At 34.3% G+C, this 19,716-nt stretch overlaps 1 pseudogene; it reads right to left on the bottom strand.

Moving 5' to 3' along the window:
- The window catches only part of LOC107139706, a 30,268-nt pseudogene extending 15,036 nt beyond the window's left edge, over positions 1 to 15,232 (bottom strand).
- Between the last annotated feature and the right edge of the window lie 4,484 nt (positions 15,233 to 19,716).

Raw genomic sequence — 19,716 nt, 5'->3', positions numbered from 1 at the left:
AAAAATTATTATTTTAAATTTTAATTTGTTATATATGACAACAGAATGCATTACAATTCATATTACACATAGAGTACAATTTTTCATATCTCTGGTTGTATACAAAGTAAAGTCACATCCTTCATGTCTTCGTACATGTACTTAGGGTAATGATGACCATCTCATTCCACTGTCTTTCCTATCCCTATTCCCCTTCCCTTCCCCTTCCTCCCCTTTCCACCTTTGCCCTATATAGAGTTCATTTAATCCCACCCCCCAACACACACACATCATATTATGGATCAGCATCCTTAAATCAAAGAAATCTTTCAGCATTTGGTTTTGGGGGATTGGCTAACTTCACTTAGCATTATATTCTCCAACTCCATCCATTCACCTGCAAATGCCATGATTTTATTCTTTTTTAATGCTGAATAATATTCCATTGACTATATATACCACATTTTCTTTATCCATTCATCTACTGAAGGGCATCTAGGTTGGTTCCACAGTTTAGCTATTGTGAATTGTGCTGCTATGAACATTAATGTGACTATGTCCCTATAGAATGCTGTTTTTAAGTCCTTTAGGTATAGACGGAGGAGTGGGATAGCTGGGTCAAATGGTGGTTCCATTCCAAGTTTTCCAAGCATTCTCCATACTGCACAGAAAAATTATTTCTTACAAAATTGGTCAGGTAGGATTCAATTTGCTCTGCCCACCCCCCGCAGTGGATACGTTTTATTTTTTTATTGTTTGGTACTGGGGCTTGAATCCAGAGACATTTTACATTGAGCTCCGTCTCCAGCCCTTTTTATTTTATTTTTGAATTTTTGACACAGGTGCTCAATAAGTCACTTAGGGCCTCACTAAATTGCTCACTCTGGCCTATAACTTGCCAGCCTCTGCTCAGCCTCCCAGGTTGCTGGGGTGTCAGATGTGCACGAATGTGCCTAGCAGATCCTCTTTTAGTACAATTAGTACTGCAGATGACAATGTGAAAATAGTTTATTATTATTTTATTTCTAGATAATCGATGCTGAGCTTCAACTGCCATGAAAGCTTCGTTACTTATTCCTTACATAGGGTTGATTGTTTAATTCTTGCTTCTCATCAGCAATATAACTGAACTTGAATTAAAAATTACTAGTAGCCTATGCGTGCCATCTGGCTCGCGTAGGCTACTAGTAATTTCTAGGTCATACTAGAGCTCGCAGATGCTCTAGTATGACCTAGAGCATGCTTAATCCTCTAGTATTCTCAATCCTCTAGTATGAACAAAGTAATGAAAAGCATCAAGAGTTTCTGGATTAGGGGGAGATAGAAAGAACAGCTATGGGAGGTAGTCAAAAATAGTACTTCTTGAAGTCTCTGATTCAGTTTGCAATGAGGTAAGTACAAAAGTGGAATCAGTCACTGAAATATTTCTAGAAGGTTATCATAACAATTACATAATTTTTGACTCTATATAATTGTAAAAAATAACCTGAAGAATGAGAAATTATACTCCATTTTTGTATGATGTGTCAAAATGCATTCTACTGTCATGTATAACTAATTTGAATTAAAAAAGGGACTTTGTCCACTTTTCAAAATTTTGTTTTGCTGATAATTAAATGTTTTTATATTTTACACAAATATTGGTCCACAATGATTTTGAAATTATATTGATTATTTGAAAGTTGTATGAGCAAATATACTGCATATATACTTAATAGTCAGTTTGTAAATCAAAGATACAGAAATTTATAAAAATGACAGAAAAATTTATATACTTTTAATATTCTAAAGTGTCTAGTGGAGATTTCCAACTTGGCATTTTAAATAAAAACACATGATCCTTACCTTTAGCATGTCTAAATTAGTTTCTCAATTTTCCAGCTCACAGCATGACATTGGCATTCATCCAGCTGCTTAAGCTAAGATCCTACTTTTCCCCAGTCTCCCATATCCACTCCTCTCACCTAAAGCATTTCTTCATTTCTCAAGCTCCCACTGCCACAACCGATTCCAAGGCACCATCACTTTTCACCTTGGAAAATGAGACAGATAAGTGTGTCTCTATGCCTCTATTCCTATATCCAGATCTGGCTTCATAGATATGTGTATTGTCAATAGCTCAACTGGGCTAGGCCATTAGGACAGTTTGATGGAAGAACAAAGACAGTACCCAGAATCAAATTAGGTTTGTTGAAAAATGCTTATGGGGAAGGCTCAGTGCTGACAGACTGGACATATAGTACTTCTATTTCTCATAATGCTTGGCCAGTTGGCACCTCTGTCTTTTGTGATGCTACCCCAGAAATTCCAGTGGCAACAGGCTGACAAATAGCTCCTCCATCCCTTACTCATGGTGCTTTGTCAGAAAATATCACTTCCATCCCTCATGAGGCCTGATTGACTGGTTGCTGGTTGGAAGACTGGCACTTATTCTCCCCATGATACCTTCAGGTCAGCACCAGTTACCTCAGGGAGAGGGGTTTTATAAGTGAGGCTACATAAGCAGTGATATCCCTAGTTTAGCTTGCTTCGTCCTCTAGTATGACCAGCATCCCAAGGATCTTGGTGTGCTTGATAACACTATCTTGTCCTAACTCCCAGCATACATGAGAGAAAACCAGTGTCCTTTGAGATAAAATTTATCCAGGCATTCCATCCAGACTTGCTCTCATTGTTCCCTTGACTGATCTAGATTTTTGGGAATGGAGAAGAACACTTCAGGGACATAATGTTTTACTGTACTCCTTTTTCCTAAGGGTGTTTTAGTCATCTGACAAGAAAAATCAGTAGAGGAAAAGTTCATTTGGGAGACTATGGCTGACTCCATTCCTTGAGGCCTGAGGTATGAGACAGAACATCATGGCCAAAGTATGGGTTGGAGGAAAGTGGCTGAGGACATGAAGCATACCTGGAAGCAGAGAGAGAGCTTTCCTCACCAAGACAAAATATAAACCCCAAGGGCACACCCCCAGAGACCTACCTCCTCCAGTCACACCCTGTCTACAGTTAGAGCCCAGTTAATCCCCACCAGGGTATTAATTCACTAATAGGGTTAAGACTCTCATAACCACACAAAATGGCCCCACAGTTGAATTAGTGCTTTGTTGTCACCATTGTGAAATTCTTGAACAGAGGATCTTATATTTCATTCTGCTTTATGCTCAGCAGACTAAAAATAATTTTCTTTTTCCAGGGCCTCACACATGCTAGGTAAGTGCTCTACCACTGAGCTATCTATATCTGTAACCTGAGTCAAACTCACTTTTAAGCTATATATTGAGTCAGGCATTCTCTCCCACTTGAAACTCTTTATTCTCTGTCTCCCTGTTAAAGTTTGCACTCCTAAGTTTTGTCTTAGAGACCCTACTTTATTTGGCTCCTACCACTGTCCTGATGTTTACCTTCTCATTTCTGCCATCTTGACCTTCTTTATGCTCTCTCTACACATTGAACTCTTTTCTTAGGTGCTATGGATTGAAGTGTGTTCCACCCACATTTATCTGGTGAAACCCTAATACCCAATGTAGCTGTATATGGAGATGGGGTGTTTTGGATATAGAGTTAAAAGAGGCCACAAGGGTGGAGTCCTGATCTGATAGGATTAGTGACCTTGCAAGAATGGAGGAGAGAGTAAAGGCTATGTGAGCACAGAACAGGAAGGCAACAGCATTTACCAGCCAGGAAAGAGACCTCATGAAACCCCTATACTGGCAGCACCCAGATCTCAGATTTCCTGCCTCCCAAACTGAGAGAAAACAAATTTCTGTTGATGAAGCCATCCATTCTTTCATAATTTATTATGGCAGCCCAAGCTAAGACACAAAGTCTTCTTCATGCTTCCTAAATCTTCATTTGGGAAACCATTCTTAAAGCTCATTTATTTTTCTAAAATAATTTCTCTTATTTCTGAAACAATTCACATCTTATTTCCAGTATCACCCCCTCATTGTGGCATTGCCAAAAGAGCACTCTTAATCTCTTTTATGGGATGTTCTATAGTATGTACATTTGCTAATTACATAAATTTTTACTCAATTTTATTCTGTCTTGGCCATCCCATTTCACCTTGACTTCACCTAATGTCATATTTCTTAGGACAATAATGTCATTTGCTAGTGTGCAATGATAACCTCTGTGCTTAGAACAGTGCACAGAATGTGGTAATTTCTCACTAATTACTTCTTGAACAATGAAGGGAAGGATTAAAGCATGTTATATTAGTTTTAGAGATAAAGAATGAACTTGACTTAGTGTCCAATGATGTGAATATTCATTCCATAAAAAAAGTCATAAAATTGTTCATATAGTCAAAATATTAAGAAGGAAACTGGAAAATACAGTGTAGATACCTTTTGTTGTATCTAATCTAGAGATACTATTTATCAACAAAGAATATAGTTTTAAAATTATAATTCTGATCTCATTCATTTATCCAAGAGTATCAGAAGCTTTATTTATTTTACTCTGAACAGAGAGTCATTGCTCTCCCCTCCTTCTTTTATTATGTGTGAACATCTGGGAGCAATATAAATCAGAGATAATACACAAGTGTTTATGCTTTGAGTATTTCCCATGATGAGTAATCTATTGTTACTTTTATGAACACACTTGTGCAATGACAAAATGTGATTAAAATACAGCAATGTTCCAAGAATATGTCATTAATAACATACTCTCTCATGTCATCAGCACATTTTCACTGAGCTGGCCACACCTCAGAAAGGGTGTAGGCTAGAATATGTTCTAATGTTCTGCGATCAGAGCACTATCTTTAAAAATAAAAACCAGTGTTTTCCAACTGATATGTCACAAAAATCAGTGGAATGTCTGAACAGGAAAATCGGTTGTGGCCAACTAATCCTAAGCATTCCTTTTCTAGCAGATGTTCACTCCAGTCTTTGCCTCCATCTTTACTTGGCATTCTCTGTGTTTCTGTGTGTCCTTTTCTTTTCTCATAAGACCGGTTTTTGGATTTGGGGCTTACCCTAATCCAATATAACCTCCTTTCATTTTAATTTTCTGGAAGTTCCTTGTGGACATGAAATTTTGGAGGACACTATTCAATTTAATATATTCCCTGCAGAGCCCAGCCCCTCTCATGAAGCATCTATTTTTTTTCTCATTCCTTCTGTCAGTGGGGCAAAATGAAGTCAACTACCTCTTTAATTCAAAGTATTGCTTGTAGATTATTATCATTGTGTTACACCAGGCCAATGGCTTCTCTTTTTATTCCTCTGTCTTTCACTTTTAATACTATTCTTTCACATTTTGGCCATCCATTGACATTTAATATATTCTTTCAGTTTTACCAGGCCTGAGTACCTTGTCCAGAATTTTCTTTCATGCTTCTTTTCTGTCACTAACAACAGACTGTCCATATCAGTATCAATTAACTCTTTGATGCTCTGACTTCATGTTGTTCCAGGAGGAATCCAAGAATCTCTATTTCCTCCATACCTCAATGATTTTACGTGCAGGCTCTGCATTACACACTAAACGGAGCTTCTGCTAGGACCAAAACCTCCAAATTCTGACTTGAATCTTCAATCTGGTTACCTTTGACGTCTCTTCATTCCTATGGTTTTTATTCACAGTATGGCATCTAATTCTTATTTTTACTCCAGTACACCAGCTTGCTTAGTGTTTATTGACTCCTTTACTTTCTTATTTTGGAATCTGTAGTCAGGCACTTGAGGAAACTTTTGTTTTTCCTCTATACAAGAGTTTGGCTAAAGCATTTAACTTACTAAAGATGTTATGGACGTAAAAGGATTGAATTATAAAAAAACAAAAAGTCAAATTTAATTGAAAGTCAACTTCCAACCATTTCTTCTCTAATTCTTCTCTCACTGATCTTTTTACTCTTGTGCAAATAAAGGGATCAAATTGTTGTACACAGCTTTTGTATTTCTAAAATAAATGTTTTTATCAAATTATTTCTACTTCTATTATGTAGAAAACTGTTTTTTTTTTTTAGGAATGAAAATAGTGATCTTAGCAAAAGGTACTAGTACCATTAAAGCTTCCCAAGTCTGTGTGTTTATGGCATTTATAGTATATATATATCATAGATATATAAGAGAGTGATTAATAAGATAAGTCAACTCTTTGGGTTTCTTATGACTTCTGCCAGCATACTTAATTCTGAGTCCTAATTTTGCCTAACATAAGCAATTAACTTAATCTTATAATTTAACTGATTTCTTTTAACACTTTTTGAATTATATATCACAATATATAATAAAGTACCGTAAAATTTTCTAATGCTGAAGTGGATTCTCAATTCCTTCAACTCTTTTGCTCCCTTTTGGAAATTTGCAGAATGAACTGACTTTTTATTTTATTCAGGTTAACATTCAACACTGCTCTATATAATAATACTGCATGCATTAGAGTGTTTTTAGCAACAATACTTGTAGCTGTAACAAAAACAATAATAACAACAAAAATAACTTTACTAAGACATCATTCAAACATGTACTAAGAGTTTTACATATCATTATACAAGTGCAAAAAAGGACACTGTGGAATGGTCAGTATTTTTCCAGTTATACAAACAAGGAAATATGTACAAGGAAGTTAATTTGCTCCAGATCATTAATGAATTAAAAACTCATATTTGAACCCTAGTTTGCCTGATCACAAAGTCTTGTGTCTTGAAGTCCTTGTATACTGCAATCACAGTACCTCACCATAATTTAAATCTACACTGAATTTTAATAACAACGGTGTTAAATTATAATCAGTAGGTCTTGGAAAGTTCTGTACTTGAGCCCCTGAGGGATTCATGCTTATCTTCTGCTTTGGAAGCCAAGTGCTTAGGAATTTGATCTCATGCTTTTTGTCTTCAAAGGAAGATAAACATAGCCTGATTCATGACTGAGATGGGATCTTCTTGGTTCATGTTAGAATTTTCAATGAAAACTATGATTTTAAGCAGATTACTTAACTCTTCTAAGATCATCAATAATCTCAATTGTGAAATCTAATTATCAAATATAATATTTACCTTATAGAGTTTTTGTGTAAATAGCTAACAGTAACATAGTGAAGACACTATAGCATATTTCTCTCCTGTTTCTCCGTGTTAATAATAACAGAGAAAAGATCCATTTTTTCTTTAAAACATTTTCCCCCACCTATACTGTGAACCACTTATTAAGAGGTATTCTGTCTTAATTGTCTCATAAACCTCAAATTGTAACACAAAATAAATATTACTGCTCAGTAGAAATAAATTTTAGGGAAAGAGGTAAAAAAGGTATAATAATCTGATCATTACTAGTGGACTTTATAAGACACATTTATTTATTGTTGGAGAAATGCCAGTGTTTGCTCCATTAAACTCCAAACTTCTAAGCAAAATCTGGAGAGGAGAACTTTGTTAACTGAATAGAAACCTATTTATTTCAGAAAGTGGTCCTTGTAAACTAATGCTAATTTTTTTAGTTCAAGAGAGGAAGGCTCAGGAAGAAACATGATTAAAGAACAATTAGTTGTGAATTCTACTACAATACAAGCTTTATAATTATCATTGTGAACAGATTTAGCTTGAAAATATGTTCTATTTTTCTCCAAATCCTGTTACCAGAGATGATTTGTCTTAAAATTTCGTATTTACTTTTGGCCACCTGAAAGTTTATATAAAAACTCCCCTCCATCTTCCTTTGTACTCAATTTATAAAACATGAAAATTATTTTTCTTTCAAATGAATAAAAATTTTCCCCAGAAATATCTCAAATATTTTGTTTAGATTTTTTGCTTGGTAAAATTTAATTGAAAATTCTTTTTTTCCACAACTAGAAATGTTAAAACATTCTTTGTCAGATTATTCTTTTATGGAATTTGATTATCAGAATATATTGAACTTTTAAAAGATTTTTAATAAAATATTTCTTTTATGAGAAGTAATTTTGAGTATAATTTAACACCCACTTACCTCTCAAAAAAGAATCAAAGGCATTTAGGATCATCATTAAAATACTCATCTTAAAATATGACTAATTAGTTTAACATTGTGTTTCAGGTTTTCCTTTAAATGACTCTGGGAAAGACTTTAATTGTTCATTTTCCATCCAAGTGAACTGTGAAAACAATGTAAGACTGGCAGTGGATATAATAAAATCATTTAGTTGTTAATTTGACCTGACTGCTGATAAGGAAGAGGAAGTATATTTTTATTGTCGTTGTATTTTTCTTTATCACCAGGACTACAGTTATATTTTTAAAAAATTCCTTGAAAAGATACAAAGCTTTTATTGCTTAGCTTTTTGAAAGATAATTTAATTGTGGTCTTGAACCTTATGAAATTGTCAGATACTAAGTACCAAGATCCTGCAGGGAAGAGTTGAAACCAGGGTCATTGAACCACCTTTCTCCCTCTCCAGAATAAGGGGTGGATCCTAGGAGCCTTTCCCTAGAGGGGCTCTGACTGCCATTAGACCTGGCTTCCCAGAATACCTGCTTTCTTGTCAAATTGTAACCTAGTCATTATCTGTTGGTTGCTTCTCAGATTCTCTTAAAAGATTCTGTCTCTTGAGAACAAACTTTCAGATTATGGGATGTTCTATTCTTTTATAAATTGCAACCCTGGGCCTGATGATTATTCTTCTATAAGAGTACCTAGTAAAATTAGACCTTTATACTCAGCTGTTTCTTTCCTGATCACAAAGCCAAATCCCCTCAAAATATAAAATACATGAAAGAGACCCATGGTGATAGGCAGATCCACCCTTGTCTCCACACAACTTGAATTGTTCTCAGCCTGCCCATAGGGCCTGCTGGCTCCTTTGGGCACCCTAGGCTCAGATCTGGAAAGCCCAGGGTCTCCTAATATTTATTTTAGACACATAGATGAAATCCACTCTCCTCCTCCAGGGAATGTTCTTAAAAAAAAAAAAAAACAAAGTTGGCAGCTACAAAAAAAATTAAAAAAAAGATAGAGAGAGAGAGAGAGAGAGAGAGAGAGAGAGAGATGAAATTCTCATATGGATTAGATTTAATGGAAATATTAGATTCCTCTATTATGACAACAATAATTAATTCATGGGTTCTAATAATTTTAACTATATAGGTAACATTGAATGAAGTAGGTCTTTATTCTTGTTATGTTTTGAGCAAATAAAAATACTTAAAGACATGTAAGTTATCATACCTTATGCAAATAAATTCAATCTTTTGTGAATCATATAAGGTGGGAACACATGTACACAAGCACATTTAATTGTAAGCTCAATTCAGCAGTAAGTAGGGAAAATTTGTTAAACCTCTATTGTCATTCCCTTTATCTGCAAAATGGAATCATAGCTACTTAGGAGAAATAGCACATGTAATTCAGTTATTACTCTGCTAGCACATTGTGAAGGCTTTGTCAATGTTTGCTAATACTATTACAAACAAGTACAAAAGATATTGAGCAAAATGAAAGCTAAAGAATGAGAGATCTTAGTCAAGAAAAGCTTCTGAAGGGGAAAGGGTAGCTGAGACTAAAAACTCTGTAATTGCCAAATATATAAGAAACACTGGGATGCCACTGACTGGAGATTGTGACCTTTTTCCATCATGCTTCAACACAGAGAGGTGCTATTCTACCCTGGATCAGTACACCATAGAGAGAGGAAAGCAATCCAGGACTATTAATCTCTGAAGATTGAAATTAATTAGAAGAAACTTCTAGTTTCCTGATTAAAAAAATAAGGAATTGTTTTCTACTTAGTCTTTTAGGTAGGAAACTGATTGCTTAAGTTTGAAGTTGTAAGATTGAATCAATTTATGATGGAGCATGGGGAACACCACTAGAAACAAAAGAGTTAACAGATTTTACAGGGAAGGTTTTTTTTTTATATCACTACAATAATTTTGCATATAACTTAATTTTTATTGGAATTCCTTATAATAATAAACAATATATGCTTATCTTGGTGGGAATATAGAATTTCCTGATTATGAGTATTTTTAAAAGTCCCATTTCTGGTTTCAGACATTTTTCTTGTTGTGCATTGACGGTACCAAATTCCATGAAACTAGAAATTTTCATGCCATTTGGACCACTTATATAAAGTGTTACAAAAAAAAAATTCTAAAATTGAGTAGTAGAATGATTGGTTATAATAACTTATCATTGAGTCAAAATTACACTCTGTGTTCATAGATTAAGCTTGATGGGATTTTATGATCTAGCAGATGGATAATTATCCTCAATTATCTATGTATAATACATTATCTCTTCAAAATTTCCGCTCATAATTAATGATATAAAATTTCCATTTCAATAATTGATGCCTTGAATCACAGTTATCGGTTGTTATCATTGCAGGGGTCAGATGTTCAGCTTTTGTTTGGGAATTTACACACACTAGGAATTTCAGGTTCCTGGGGACCAGGTTATACTCTCAGAATCAGTTCATGAAGTCATGTTTTTGATCCCACATTCCATTTGCAGTTTTTAATATGGAAGTATACTATATCTTTTCTAACATTTACTTCTAGATTTTTCATTTTAAGTGATTTTACAATGACTAAGCCACTTAAATGAGAAATGTAAAGATTTTCTATTTCTACCAAAAGGAAGGTAATGAAACTCTTTGTACTTAGAGTCTGTGCTGATTTAACCACTTGTCCTAAATGATACAGGCAGCTATGACTCAAGACAGAAAAATGGTTGTCACAATCCATCTCCCCTCAGTCTCTGAACTCCTCTTCTTGACTTTGAAATTCCTTCCAAACATTTATCGGTTCAGTATTATCTAGTTCATTCATGCAAGCTAATTGTATCTCCCTGTGTAGATTTTAGCTTCTTAAAAACAAGTTTTTTATTTTTCTTATATTCATTCTTATTTCTATTATTTTCATTTTATGTACATGTTTTCTCTCTCTCTTTCTGCATTCACAATAAAATGGCAAGGCATTTAACATTTTTAAAATTTAACCCATATTTGGTTAGATTATTATTTATTCTGATTGCCTGGATATGTGCTTTTTTTATTATAATGATTTCTCTTCTGGCAAAATGATAATAGATTGAACACATAAAAATCAGAGGATATAAAAATTTGATGATTAATTTATGATATTTCCTGTTATTTATATTTAACCTGTAGGAAGTGTATTTTGAATGCTGTTCAATTTCATCAAATTCAATTTATTTTATTGCTATCTTATATGCTAAAATAATTGAAAATAAATGCTTTCATAAAATCATAATGTTAAAATAGAACTCAACAGTTATATATATAAATACACATTAAAAGATAGTATATGTAAATATGTTTATGTAGATTTATAAAAGTATCTGTCATATTTGACAAACAATATCATGTTTTATAGTTTTTTTAGAACTCTAGTTAAAACATATCAAATTTAAAGCCTATTCCACTGGAAATTCTTACATTTCTTTAAAAAGACTGAATCAATTCAATAGGTAGGACCTGTAGATGTGATGGTAGACTATTTGAGATATATCAATCCAAGGTTAAACTATCTGGTTACTGAAAAAAATCCTTTTGAAATGAAAACAATAGAACACATGTGAAAATAATTTCATTGTACTTTCCCTTGACAACTGAGTTTTATCCATGTAAATTTACTGTAAGATATATTGTGAAGTCTGTCTTGCAACACAGTTCATTGCTTCATGAATGTCCTGTGATACTGAAAAAGTTACCAGATTTCTCAAATATCAAGTTTTTAATCTACAAATTGGAAGTAATAAAGATCCAACTGACATCAATGATGACCACCAAATGATTCCAGTTCTCTTTCATGTTTGATATTAGAACTGCACTTTCCAATTCCCTTTGTGTTAGGTGGGACTTGTATTTTGCTTTGGTTAGTTGCAGATAAGTAGAAATGATGTGTGACACTTCCATTTGAAAGCCTGAAGAGCTGTATGTGAATTGCCACAGTCTCTTTCCCTCTGCTATGGGGACAACCAGCATTCCAGATGGTGTCTCCTCCATCAACCTGGATCTAAGGGGCAGAACAATGGGAAGACAGCCCCAACCAAATAGCAATGAACATGAGAGAGGGAGAAATGAATTTTTGTTAGTTTAAATCACCAATAATTGGGAGTTCCTACTTAATGTGACCTAAGCTGTGGTCTATTTTAGAAAATGATCCATGTGCTGCTGAGAAGAAAGTATATTCAGTTATTGATGAATTATTCTATATATTTCCATTAAGTCTAAACTTTTAATTGTATTTTTTGTTCTATCCCTTCTTTTTTAATTTTTGTTTACAGGATCTATACAGTGATAGGAGAAACACATTAAACTTACCCACTGTTATTGTGTTGTGGTCTGTTTGATTCTCAAAATTGAAAAGTGTTTTTCTGATGTACATAGATGCTCCATTGTTAGGGACCTGAATATTTATGACTGTTATGTCTTGTTGATGAACAATTCCCTTAAGCAGTATGTAATGGTGTTCTTTGTCACTTCTGATTAACTTTGGCTTAAAGTCCAATTTATCTGATATGAGGATAGAAATCCTTGCTTGTTTATATGATCCATGTGAATGATATGTTTTTTTCCTGTCCTTTTACCTTCAGTCTGTGGGTATCTTTGCCTACCAGGTGAGTGTCTTGGAGACAACATATTGTTGGGTCTTGTTCTTTAATCCAATCCTACAGTCTATGTCTTTTCCTTGATGAGTTTAGGCCACTTACATTCCATGTTATTATTGAGAATTTTTGATGACCTTTTATTTGGATTTATTTCTGCTTTTTAATTTGAATTAGTTTCTCCTTTGATTGGCTATTCTTCTAGTGTAGTTCCCACTTTTGCTGGTTTTCAATTTTTTCTTTAAGAAATATTTATTAAGTATGTTTTGTAGTGCATGCTTCTAGTTATGAGTTCCATTAACTTTTGTTTATTGTGGAAGGTTTTTATTTCATCATCAAATCTGAAGCTTAATTTTTCCAGATATGGTATTCATAGTTGGCATCCATTTTCTTTCGGAGCTTGGTACATATTATTCTAAGACCTCCTAGTTTTTAGGGTCTGGGTTGAAATATCAGCTCAGATCTGGATTTGTTTCCTTTTAAATGTGTCTGGTAATTTTTCTCTAGCATCCTTTAAAATTTTATCTTTATTCTGCATGTTGGGCATTTTCATAATAATATGCCTTGGTGTAGGTCTGTTGTAATTTTGTATATTTGGAGTCTTGTAAGTCTCCTCTATTTGATTTTCAATTTCAATATTAAGATTTGGGAAATTTTCTGATATTATTTCATTGAAAAATTTGTGCATTTCTTTGGTTTGTATTTCTGAACCTTCATCTATCCTAACAAATCTTACCTTTGGTCTCTTCATGTTATCCCATATTTCTTGAAAGTTCTGTTCATGGTCTCTTAACTTCTTTTCTCCATGGTCAACTTTATTTTCATGATTATATGTTTTGTCTTTGTTGCCTGAAAGTCTGTCCTCCAAGTAGTCTAGTCTGCTGGACCACTTGAGTTCATTGAGTTTGAATTTGATTTACTGATTCCTTAATTTTGAGAATTTCCAATTGTTTTTTCCTCAAGATTTCTATCTTCTTATTGAAGTGATCTTTCACTTCTTGAATTTTTCTCTCTCATTTCACTACTTACATCATCTTTTATTTCACAAATCAGCACACCTCAGAGCCTGGATGCTTCCAATCCATGCTGGGAGTCTGTACCCCTGGAGTCTCTCCTGGGTTCTGCTCATGTGGCCAGGAGCCAATCATTCCCCCCTCCACCATCTTTGGCTCCTGTATTTCTAGACTCCTTGGGCTCAGTCCTGAAGCACACATTCACTCACTGCTTTACTTCCTCCACCCCCCATCAAGTTCCTGATCCTTCTCAGCTAGTCCTGTGAACTGCTAGACTAAAAGGGTGGGAGATACCAGGAATATCTTGGGTCTGAGTGTTTCAAACTCTCAAACTATAAACTCTTCTAGTTTCAAACTATAAACATTTTTCTTTAAAATTCTCCTGGGTACAACAGTCTGCATGCCTGAATTTCACCTGGTTTTTTAGTCGCCCCCTAGGCCATGTGGTGGGCCTCTGCCAGGTTAAGTTATCACACCCAGCTGGAATTACAATACCTACACCTGCTGGCCATTGTAGCTCTGCAGGAGGTAATGGCAGATGGCTATCTTGGCTCAGTGTGGGCTCTTTGAAGATGTGCAGTGCTTTTCAACAGGAGAACATAGTGAGCTTACCCACTGGATTAGTTCAACCATGTCTTCCATAACGGATGTCTCTGTTTTAAGACACTCCATGGTGCCCCCTGAAATTCGGGTTTTCTCAGTCCTCCTCTTTGATTTGCCTGCTGTGGATCTGCATCAGAGGCTGCCAGCACCAGTGGTGAGTTTTTTCTTCCTTTTTAAATTTTGTAATTTTATTCTATCCACACTTCTGAGGCCCTAGGCTGTTCTGAGAGTCTGTTATTAAATCCTAGTAAGGTTTCTCTTTTCACCCACCTCAAAGAGAAGCTGTTTGTCAGCTTTCCTGATCTCACACCATTGGCGCAGCTTGGAAAGTAAACTCCTCTCTTCCACCATCTTTCTAGATTGTCTGAAATCATTATTTTCATATGAGAACTGTAGAAGGCAGTAAGAAGAGTAACTTTGGAAAACTAGACAAATAACATAGAATTAATTGTAACAGCTTAAATTTAGCAAATAAATTCATCAGAGTTATAAATACAAATAACTAAGCCATGAAAGTTTTCCTCCTTTATCACCAATATGTATTTAGTAAGAGTTTGTAAAAGTAAAAATATAAACATCAGCCCTGAGAGGTGTTGTCTTTCATATTAATTATGATAGCAGTTAGATATTAACTAAAAGAGAAAAATCAAGAAAAAGAAATATTAGTCAATTATCTGAAATTACATATTAAACAACAGAATTAATAAAAAAAAATATCCTGAAATGTTTAGAAGAGGTTACTTAGGAAAAGGAAAAAAAAAAAGAAATTGGAGATAATGGCTTTTCACCATAAACTCTTCTATATTATTAGGTGCAAGTATTGTTTTGATCCAGTGCCTACTTGATATCTCTATTTGAATATCTCAAATGCACTGCAAAGAAAAAAATCAAGTCCAACCCTGAGTTCACAGACTTATTATTTTCTCATTGTCTCCTGTGTCAGCCAATGACACTGATGTGTATATTTGATCACACTCTTCTCTGTGGCTCATGTACCTTGCCCTATTTCTCACTAAGCCTTACCAGTATTCCTTGTGTGATTATTCCTTGAATATCTGCACTTTTCTTTTTCTTCATGGTTGTTTTTATGCTATACTGTCTCTTTCCCATAGTACTGAATTAGCTGCTTAATGGAGTGCCCTAAAATCATTCTGAGTTCTCTTATTAGAGTCTGAGTGATCTTTTCAAATTGCAAATGTGGTCATGTTTCCTATCCCCTCATTAAACATAGGAATGAGTTTAATTTTGTTCTTGGACATAGAACAGCTCTTCCTTTGAAGGCTTAGGAGCCCCTGGGTAGTGATGCCAGAAAGCTATATCCTACATCACTCTCTAACCCACTTTTTGTGCTCATATCTACTTTAGCTTTTTTAAAGTTACATAGTCCATTTATTCACAGAACCTGTGTATGAGCTTCCTTTTCTGCATGGTGTAACTACCCTTTCCCATAATCCACCCCTACCCTGTTCATTCTTAATTATTCTTCAGATCTCAGCTAATAGGAAGGTGAATATATTCATGTGAATTAAAATCTCTCTCTTTTTACTGTTTTCCCACCAAAGATCGAGCTTCTCCTAACACTGAGGTGAATGAGAAAGTGATGTATTGATTTCTGTTCATGGTCACAAGTCCAGGGGCTAATATAGTGCCTGATGAATTGCACAGAATGAAAATTATTTGTCATGAATTAATATTTGACCCTCTGTTCCATTATTTAAGCAAGAATGCAAACTTTCTAATCTTTCTATCAGTATTCTTCCAATATAAGTTCCTCTGGTATAAACTGTACTTCTTATCCTTTTTCTCTGTTTCTGGTTCTATTTCTATTCCAAGTTGCTCTCACACAACTTGAGGGAATGCTGAGAGAGCTGATTTAAGTGTGAATATGCTATTACCTGGATGCCTTTAGCTGCTTGAGAATTGTTAGACTCCTGGAGATTTTAAAAGGAGAAATAATACTTTCCACATTTAGTGATAATCATAGCTTCACCTTTTTCTTCAGCTGTTCTTATATTTGCTTTTTTTCTCGTTATCCTTTGCAAGTAAATATTTACTTCCCCAAGATATATTTCACCAATTAAACTGATTTTTAGTATTCACATTTTCAAGGTAATTATGGGTAGGCCACTATGGGTCCATGGAAAAAAATTCAGGTTCACTTGGAGACTGTACTTGGTATCACTGTTAAAAGTAGTATATCATGTTCTACAAAGTAAGAATCTACTACTTCCTGAATTCTGAAATAAAGCACAGGGCTAAAGACAGAGTAGGCGATGGATGATGATTTGCTTAATGAAAGAAAATGATACCTTGTTTGAAGTGGAAAATCAACTATGTGCCAGCTTTGTGATGCTTATGAGTTTGCGGTTTTAGTTCTTTTTTTTTTTTTTAATGTTGTGGTTCAGGAAATTCTTGGCATTCTAAATAAGAGGTGTAGGAAGTATTTCTGAGTTTATACAATACAGGTAGTCTCTGTGTTTTCAGATGGGAAAAAAAGTACTCCAATTAAAAAAAGATTCTTTTAATTGACAAAGATGGTAGTATAAATTTTAAGTATTTTCATTTGAAAAAAATATTTTTCCTGGAAGCTGCATATTGTGGCCCCATATTAAGATTAATTCAGACAAAAAAAAAAGTAGTCTTGATGTTTGTTTTATATTGGCAATCAATCTTGCCGAGACCAACTAATATAAAGATTAATTTTGATTAGGTAAAATTGTCCCCAGGAGAACTTCAGAAATGAAAAAAAAAATATGTCAAAGCTTTTTCCTTCAATTTCAAGTTGAATAAATTGCCAAGGAAATGACAAGGTTTCCTTGGTTTGGCAGGTATGACATTTTGACATGAATATATGAAAAAGATCAAAAAGATGGAGGTAAATTTCTACTTTGTCCTGACTTCATAAAAGTGCAGTAGAGTTTGACAAAGCTCTTTTCTTTCACTAACTCCCACATTCTATAACTTTGAGCTGAGAATTCACAATAAATGTCAAGGAGGATGCAACTTGGAACTTAGTTTTCCTTACATGAATGATCCAAGGAGACATTCTTTAAACTAAAGGAAAATGCTACTATCCAACTATAAAATAAGAAAGTATTGCATTTGGTGGATTGTTCCAGAATGATTGCTAGAACCATTTATATGTATTTCTTTAATTTTCAGGAGATCGTAGCACTTATTCACAGATATATTTTATTCTTTCAAATACTATTAAAAGTTACATTTTTAAGACAAATGCTCAATGATGTGCATATAAATTAATCTTCTTTATGTGTTTTTTAGAAAAAATCCTAGGCTAAAACAATCAAAGATTAATGTCTAAATCTCTACTGCACAGAAACATATCATATTTCACTGGTGAATAAATGTAATTAACTTTATGTCTGATCTAATAAAATTTTCCTATCTTGGTTAAAAATGAAATACAAGAATATTAAAATGCTATTTTTCTTGGTTAAGATCAACATTATAAGTGAGATGAATGTAGGCATCAGAAATATGATGCCAACTTATTTAATTTTAAATACATTAGATTGTGGAGAAATTTTATTCATCTAGAAGCATCAAAATCTGTGTGTAACATTTGACAAGTTTTAAAAATTTGAAACAATCATGGCATTTATCTTTCCTTTATAGAAAGCTATATTTTTATTTCTGGTACATAAATATAATTTTAGTTCTTCAATTAATATAACCAATAAACATTTATGGAGCACCTACTACATCTTAGATATTGTGCTAAGCTTTTTCAGAAGGGAATTAAGCATCATCTCTGATAATTTAGAGTTCTTTCCAGAAGAAACACATTTAATAATATTCACCATACATGCTTGAATAGTGGCATGTGTAAAGAGAATTGTGGTGGAGTATAGAGGGGATATTAATCATATTGTGCTTGATACATGTGAGAAAGAAATCTCACAGAAACACAGATCAACCGTGATGCCACAAGCCAAGGGACATGGGGATCTTTTAGAAGCTGGAAAATGCAAGGAAAGGATTCTCCGACGTCCTCTGGAAGAACCAGACCAACCAACACTTGGAATGGAACCACCATTTGACCCAGTTGGCCCTCTCCTAGGTCTATTCCCAAAGGATTTAAAAACAGCATACTACAGTGACAAAGCAACAACGATGTTTATAGCAGTTCAACTCGAAATAGCCAAACTATGGAAACAAATTAGGTGTCCTTCAACAAATGAATGAATGAAGAAAATGTGATGTTATACACACACACACACACACACACACGCACAATGGAATATTACTTAGCTGTAAAGAAAAATGAAATTATGACATTTGCTGGTAAATGGATAGAACTGGAGAATATCATTCTAAGTTAAAAAAAATAAAACAATGGCTGAATGTTGTTTCTAATTTGTGGATGCTAACCCAAAACAAGGGAGGTTGGGGAGGGGAATAATAGAACCACTGGATTAGAAAAAGGGAAATGGAGAGAGGGAGTGGGGAGCAGAATAAGAAAGATAGTAGAATTAATCAGTCAAAACTTTCCTATCTTTATATTTGGATACATGACCAGGGTAACTCCACATCATGTCCAACCACAAGAGTGAGATCCTAAATAGAATAAGTTATACTCTATGTATGTATATTCTGCCCAAATACATTCTACTGTCATACATAACTAAAAAGAACAAATTAAAAAAAAAACCACATATCTAAGGGTAAACTTCTGCTATCACTGAATGAAAGATGAGGGAGTATTTATTCTTCAGTGACTGTGAACGCAGATCTCCGGGGGGATTTCTTTAATAAGCGTGGTTCAGGACATTAATAATGTGGCTTTGTTGGATTATTTTGTGGTGCCTGTGATATTACTAGTACTACAATACATGTTGGCAACCATTTCAAATAAAACAACTTTTTTTTGGGGGGGGGTACTGGAGATTGAACTCCAGGGCACTCGAGCGAGCATTGTTTTATATTTTATTTAAAGACAGGGTCTCACTGAGTTGCTTAGTGCTTCACTGTTGCTGAGGCTGGCTTTGAACTCCAGATCCTCTTGCCTTAGTCTCCTGAGCCACTGGGATTACAGGCATGTGCCACTGCGCCCAGCTAAGAAAGCAACATTTTTATTACATATTGGATCTTAATTCTATTGTATACAGAATAGAATGTGTGTAATAGTAGTCAAATTGAGCCTTCTAAGTTTAAATATTGAACAGTCTTTTCCAAGTTACTTTTAATCTTTCAAGGAAAATAAAGATCACCTTGTAATTAGAGTTTGTGCTACTACTCTTTTCATTTCTCCCTACCTTCCCAAATATGTTTAATGCTAATATAATTTTCTCAATTCTCATTATTACATAAACTGGGCTGTTTTATTTCTAAGGCTTTGAAATTATTCCTCACCGTAGCTTACTGCAGACCATTTTCAAGTCATGCGAATCCAGTTGAGTCACTTTGAATTTTTAAAGATAAGGGCAGGTGATCAAATTCAGTGTTTTTTAAAAAATGTCAGTGGCTAGCTTCCAAGTAAAAGATAATTTAGAATGTAGGAAAGTAAATGCAGAATAAATGCACAGAATGAAAAGTAGCTG

Source organism: Marmota marmota, unplaced genomic scaffold (genome assembly GCF_001458135.2).
Source record: "Marmota marmota marmota unplaced genomic scaffold, marMar, whole genome shotgun sequence".
In the NCBI taxonomy this organism is placed as follows: Eukaryota; Metazoa; Chordata; class Mammalia; order Rodentia; family Sciuridae; genus Marmota; species Marmota marmota.
The sequence above is the reverse complement of the archived record's forward strand: the minus strand, read 5'-3'. Positions and strand labels throughout refer to the sequence as shown.